The sequence below is a fragment of the Seriola aureovittata genome, chromosome 6 (assembly GCF_021018895.1).
Source record: "Seriola aureovittata isolate HTS-2021-v1 ecotype China chromosome 6, ASM2101889v1, whole genome shotgun sequence".
Taxonomy (NCBI): domain Eukaryota; kingdom Metazoa; phylum Chordata; class Actinopteri; order Carangiformes; family Carangidae; genus Seriola; species Seriola aureovittata.
The window spans coordinates 17,042,304-17,047,941 of NC_079369.1; positions in this window are offsets into that span (position 1 = coordinate 17,042,304).

A 5,638-nucleotide genomic window follows, 5' to 3' on the forward strand; every position below is an offset into this window, starting at 1 on the left:
TCTAACCAACTAGGTACTTACGAGGTGATCAGCTGAGGTTACAATGTCAGCTCAGTCAGAATGAATTTATTTGACTAACAAAGTTGGCAGAGGAAAAAAAAAACAACCATTCTCCACGGATCAGCAGTTTTAGAAAGTTTTTTCACATGCTTTCTCACTACTTGATGTTTTCTACTCCCTCATTCAGTCTCCCAGTATAGTCAAACTCTGTGCTCACCTTACCACTCACATAATTAATTCAAATGGTCACAGAACCGAACCGTCACAAAAAGCACAACAACATCATATCCATTCTGCTACAAGGATTTGAAGTCCTCTCGAATATGAGTTTACTTCCCAATGATGGATGGATGGCACTAATTACACAAAAATTGTGTCCCAATTCTGCAACCTTTGGAAGACGCAGTCTACGAAGGTGTGGACCTTTGTATCCGTCGTAGACCATGAAGGCTGAACCAAATCGATTTTCACTCTGCATCACCAGCTGTGCCCACCCTTAACCATTGTGTCGCAAAGCACGGTTTTTCTCCTTGTGTTTCTGTGTTTCCCTTGTGTCTCCCCCTCCCCTTTTGGTCTGTGTGTTTATGTGGGCGTGGCCTCCTGCTCCTGGCTCCTCTCCACACCTGCTGCTCATCACCTCATCAAGACTCCTGTTCAAATACCTTGGCTGACTTTCCACTCATCGCCAGATTCTGTCTCCTTCGTGGTAGATGCGCTCCCGGTCACTCTATTGTGAACTTATTATGAATTTATTTCTAATGTTCCTTGTTCTTGTCTGAGAACTGTTGATTTACACCTTTTTCTCTGTGTCCAAGATTCCAGCGCCAGCCTCCAGCCAATTTCCTGTGCTCTCACCACCACCACTGACCTTCACTTAACCTTCACCTCCTCATCCCTCTTCAGCCAGTCTCCGTTTCCTTCATCGCTACCAATGCCATTCCCTCTGCATTCATCCCTGCTTCAGCCAGCTGCCAGCCTTCGCCAACCACCAGCTTCACTCGGATATTTTAGCAAAACTTTAACACTTGGTTTTAACAGTTGTACCATTAGCTGTTGAACTGAGCTGAAACCCAATACTTACATTTAAAAGTGTAATCCTGGGGCTCTCTGCCAGTGTTGTTTGCTGCCCAGTTGTTATCAAAACTGGCGTGCAATGAATCTTGGAATAAGTTGGAGCAATCGTTGCCCAGGGAAAGAAGGCCGCATTTCTCGGCCGCATTTGAAGGAGCTTTCAGAATGGGACAGCCTAGCCATGCCGTTGTGACGCAATTTGTCCTCAAATGCAGCCTCTGGAGATGTGGCCCCTGAATTGACAAAAATAAACAGTCCTTCAGAGAAAATTCAAAGAACATGACATCACCAAAAAGAAAGACCTCATATTAATTAAATAAATCTATAAACAAACAAGTTACCATGACAACAGCAAAGTATCAGTGATCTACCTATTAGCTGCTGTTAGAATAATCAGTGTAAAATAATGCAGGTTCATAGAGAAAAAAAAAAAAAAAATCTCTGGTTCTGTCATCTTTAGTGTAAACTACCTGCAGCAGGATTCAAAAAAATGTAAGTCATCACTATGGGATCTTAATTATGTTTAACTTATATATGTGCAACTGCAATAAATAGTAATATTCATCTTCAATAAATGTATTTGAAAACCTCATCCCTGACTCAGCCTCTTTCTTACTCCTCAACCCACCCTCCACCCCCCCACACACATTCACACACACACACACACGCGCACACAATTCACTCTTGCCTGGCTTTCAAACTCGTCTAGTGGGAGACCGGAGTGCACTTTGGTGGCGCCTCATTTCCATTTTGATTTCTCTTTGCCTTTGTAGTGGTTCATCATCTCCCGTCTCGAGGCCTCGTCGCCCCTCGACCCCACTCTTTTGACTCCCCCCGGCTTTCATCTCTCCCCCTCCTTCATCCTGTCCTCACGGCTTGTTTATCTGTTGGCTTGTTTGCACAGACGGCCGCTGACCCATTAACCACACCAAACCACCCATTGTTTATCTCTGTCAAGATTAGAGAACATGGCTCAGATGTCTGTAGGGACTGATATACATGCGAGCTTGCTTATCTGAATAGTGACGTTCTGTACGTTGGTTTGCGCTCCTGGGATTGTGGAATAGTTATTTTGGGTGCTCTATTTTTCAACATACATACTGTATATATGAGATGATGCAAGGGATTGATGGAGAGAAAAGAAAAAGTGGCAGAGTTAGAAGAGGAAGCCCATGTGGAAATTTAGTAGAACGGATATATTTGCTATCAGGCGATCATAAATCATGCATTCCTAAACTAGGTCTAAACCTTTCAGGTATGTCAGATGTGATGGAAGCAGAAATAGCATGCGTATGGTAAGAAAAAAAAGAAAAATTTTGCCACTGTCAGACAGCAGAGAAAGAAGCCATGAGATGAAGAGTAGAAAAGTCACAACAAGGCAACAGACAGGATAGTGAAAAGTGAAAGCAGAAGTATATGCTGTAGGGAATAACAGCAACAGATAGACAGGGCTAGGGCAGACGTGTCACTGAGCAAAGCATCCTGAGAGACCTGAGTTTTTCCTCCTTGTGCAATCCACACGTCTATCCATGGAAGACAAAAACTCTCAGTGGGCTCACAATAGTGTCACACATCAGATGTCACTTGATGTGGCTTGATCAGGGTGTTGATTGGACCCGATCTCAGCATCTTGTCGGGGTTTTGTTCACCAAGCCTTCATAACTTAGCTCCAGTTTGGTGCAGAACAGAGCCCTTATACTGCGGTATGGTACAGCAATGTGAGGTATAGCAAGTAAGTGGGTAGAAACTTGATAACATACAGTATGTATCGAGTTTGTGATCCTTTTTGTTGGCTCCCATTAAGGCCTCTCCACATTTCAAGCTGTGTCCTCTGTGTGTGTGATTGGAGAGATCCCCTTCAGCTGGAAAGCCTCGAGCATCTGCCCGGTTAAAGTGTCTTTCAGCAAGTCCCAAAACCTAGTGGCACTGTTTGGACTATACTTCAAAAGGCTATCAGCTCAACATCACAAAACACGAGGGTCATGTTCTCTAAAGCACTGTTTTTATCACAGAAGACTTTCCCGCTGATGTTTGCTGTTGCTTGCGGCTAAAAAGCAAGACTATGTAACTTTTGCAGCCACTGAAATATTAACACTCGTTTGATTTAGGCCAGGCATCTGCAGAATCGATCACTGATGATCAACGCATGTTGCTCGATGGTTTGAGTTCTTCTGTGGCGTCATGCTGGCATCAGAACGGGCGAGGCAACTTGCAAACAGAAGCTCAAGGCAGCTGCAGATTTCAGAGCCAGGCAAAGGAGTTGCTGTCCACAAACTGCAGGGGTCTCAGCACATGATGGAATATGCCTGGCTTTTTTTTTTTTTTTCACCCCAAAGAAGCTGAAGAAATTCACTCAGAATGTAGAAAGAGCAAACATATCTCGAGAGAGAATCACAGACATTGTGAAATATATGCATTAGAAGAAGTCAGCAGTCACACTAATGTAAGCAGCATGCAGCTATCGTTTGCTAACATTAGTCGCTGCTATGGCCCAGAAAGACTGTAACAACCCAGATAATTCAATAACAAAATTACACATTCACCTTTTCCTTGATAGGAGGAAGATCATGATATGTCTTCAATTAAAAGTAACTTAAAGCATACAGTAAATGTGCTTGGCGTGAAAAAAAACTGCACATCAGTGAGAGGGGATTTTGCTTAAACACCTCTTTAGATATTTTTGGTGGCTGATTATGCATTTGACCTGCGGACCTAAACTGCTGACTTCTTTTTGAATGGGTATTCCTCCGTGGCCTCTTCCTGGGTGTGAATATATGAAGCCATTTCAGTGTGCTGAAATGCACATTATCAAACTTTCTCAGTTTCAATGAAGGAGAAAAAGAAAAATGAGAGCCTCAAAATGAGTCACGTACTACTGCTAGTACTACTAATTATATGGTGAGCTCAGAACTGCAATTAAAAGCAAAGTGATTTTTTTTTTTTTTATCGCTATTAGATCCTTTTGGTCTTCTGATGAAAGGCCTTTAAAAAATGCTAACATGTTTTATGTGCTGCTAGAATTTTTGGGGAATAAACTCATTATATAATACACATGGACATTCATAGTGCAGACCCTTCATCTTCAGTTATTGAATTACTGCTCATGTTAATGAATAAATGTTCATATAAGCTTTATTTGTGGATTATGATGATGATGATGATTATCAAGCTCTCAGCCATACTAGTTCAACATAAATTAATGATTAAAAAAAACTCATACCTTGTGATCCATGTGCCATCCTTGCAAATCAAATTGGACGTGATGGCGGGACATTGAATTCATATTGAATTTAAACTGTACAGTACCTGTGCTGGTAGAATGACTACAACATAGTAGGTGAGCAGTGAACTTTGCTGGCTGCATTCTGTCTCTAATCCCAGATTTTATTTTGAGCTGTTAAATATAATTGAGGATGAAGTGTGCAGCCCACAAACTGCAGATCTCATTGAGGTGAACAAGATAGGATGAGAAGTGATCGAGTGCATCAGTCATGTGTGTCATGGAGACGAAGTGCTGTGGGAGTATCTCTCATTTTCTGAAACGTGGGGTGGGGGGGGCACAATTGTAACCGTCCTGTCACCATCAACTCACTTCCCACTCAGAACCGTTTTTTCTCACTCAACCTGTTCTTCTTCCTCTCTTGTTGTCTGTATCTTTGTCATCCTCCTGCTCCACAACAAGACTAAATTATAGGTCTACCAAAAGTCTAGAGACACCACATACAGCACAGCTAGAGTATGTTTTGGAAAAAAAAAAAAAGCATCCTAAAGGCTGCTAACCTCTTAAACTGATTCATATTGGATTTGTTGAGTCTCAGTAGATGTAATAAGTGATGCAGAGTGCTGATGATCTGTAAGTTATTGGGAAGAAAACAGAGCAAATAGGCCTGTGGAAGAAGGAGGGAAGTACAGGGAGACAGGGGGGTGGAGGGGGGTGGAAGGAGGTGAGAGGGAGGACCGCAAATGGGCTGGAAAAGAATCTGTTAGTCTCCTAGTCCTGGAGGTGCTTCGACAATGGATAAGAAAACATTAGCTGCTGTGGTGATACATCTTTAATGGCATTTTATGGGCTCTGTCTTCAGCTAAAACAATTGAGCCATTCTAGCAGGGACTGGGTAATATACCAAAAGAAAAAAAAAAAAGGAGGAGGAGAGCTGGTGCGTGTGTATGCGTATGTGGCAACTGGGGAGAAGACTGAAGAAAGAGGAGAACAGAGGGGGGAAGAAAAAAAAAAGGGCTTAGCAAAAGAAAAAGATGATTCGGTGCAGGCGTTAACTTGATTAAAAAGTTGTTTTCGGTTGCAGGAGGAGTGTAGTTATGCAGCCATCCATAACTGAAGAACACCAACAGATTGCTTGGCTCTCAGCTCATGCAATTGTTCCAAGGCTTGGAAGGAAAAAATGGTGGTTCCATCCAAAGAATGACATAAATAGGATTCGCAATACGACATGTACTATGAATTAATGAACAAATGGTCTTTTACAGTCTCTTCAGTTGGTTTTTTTCCAAGGTTGACGCTGAATAAATGAAGATCAAATACATTTCAAACACACTCTGTTATTGTTCC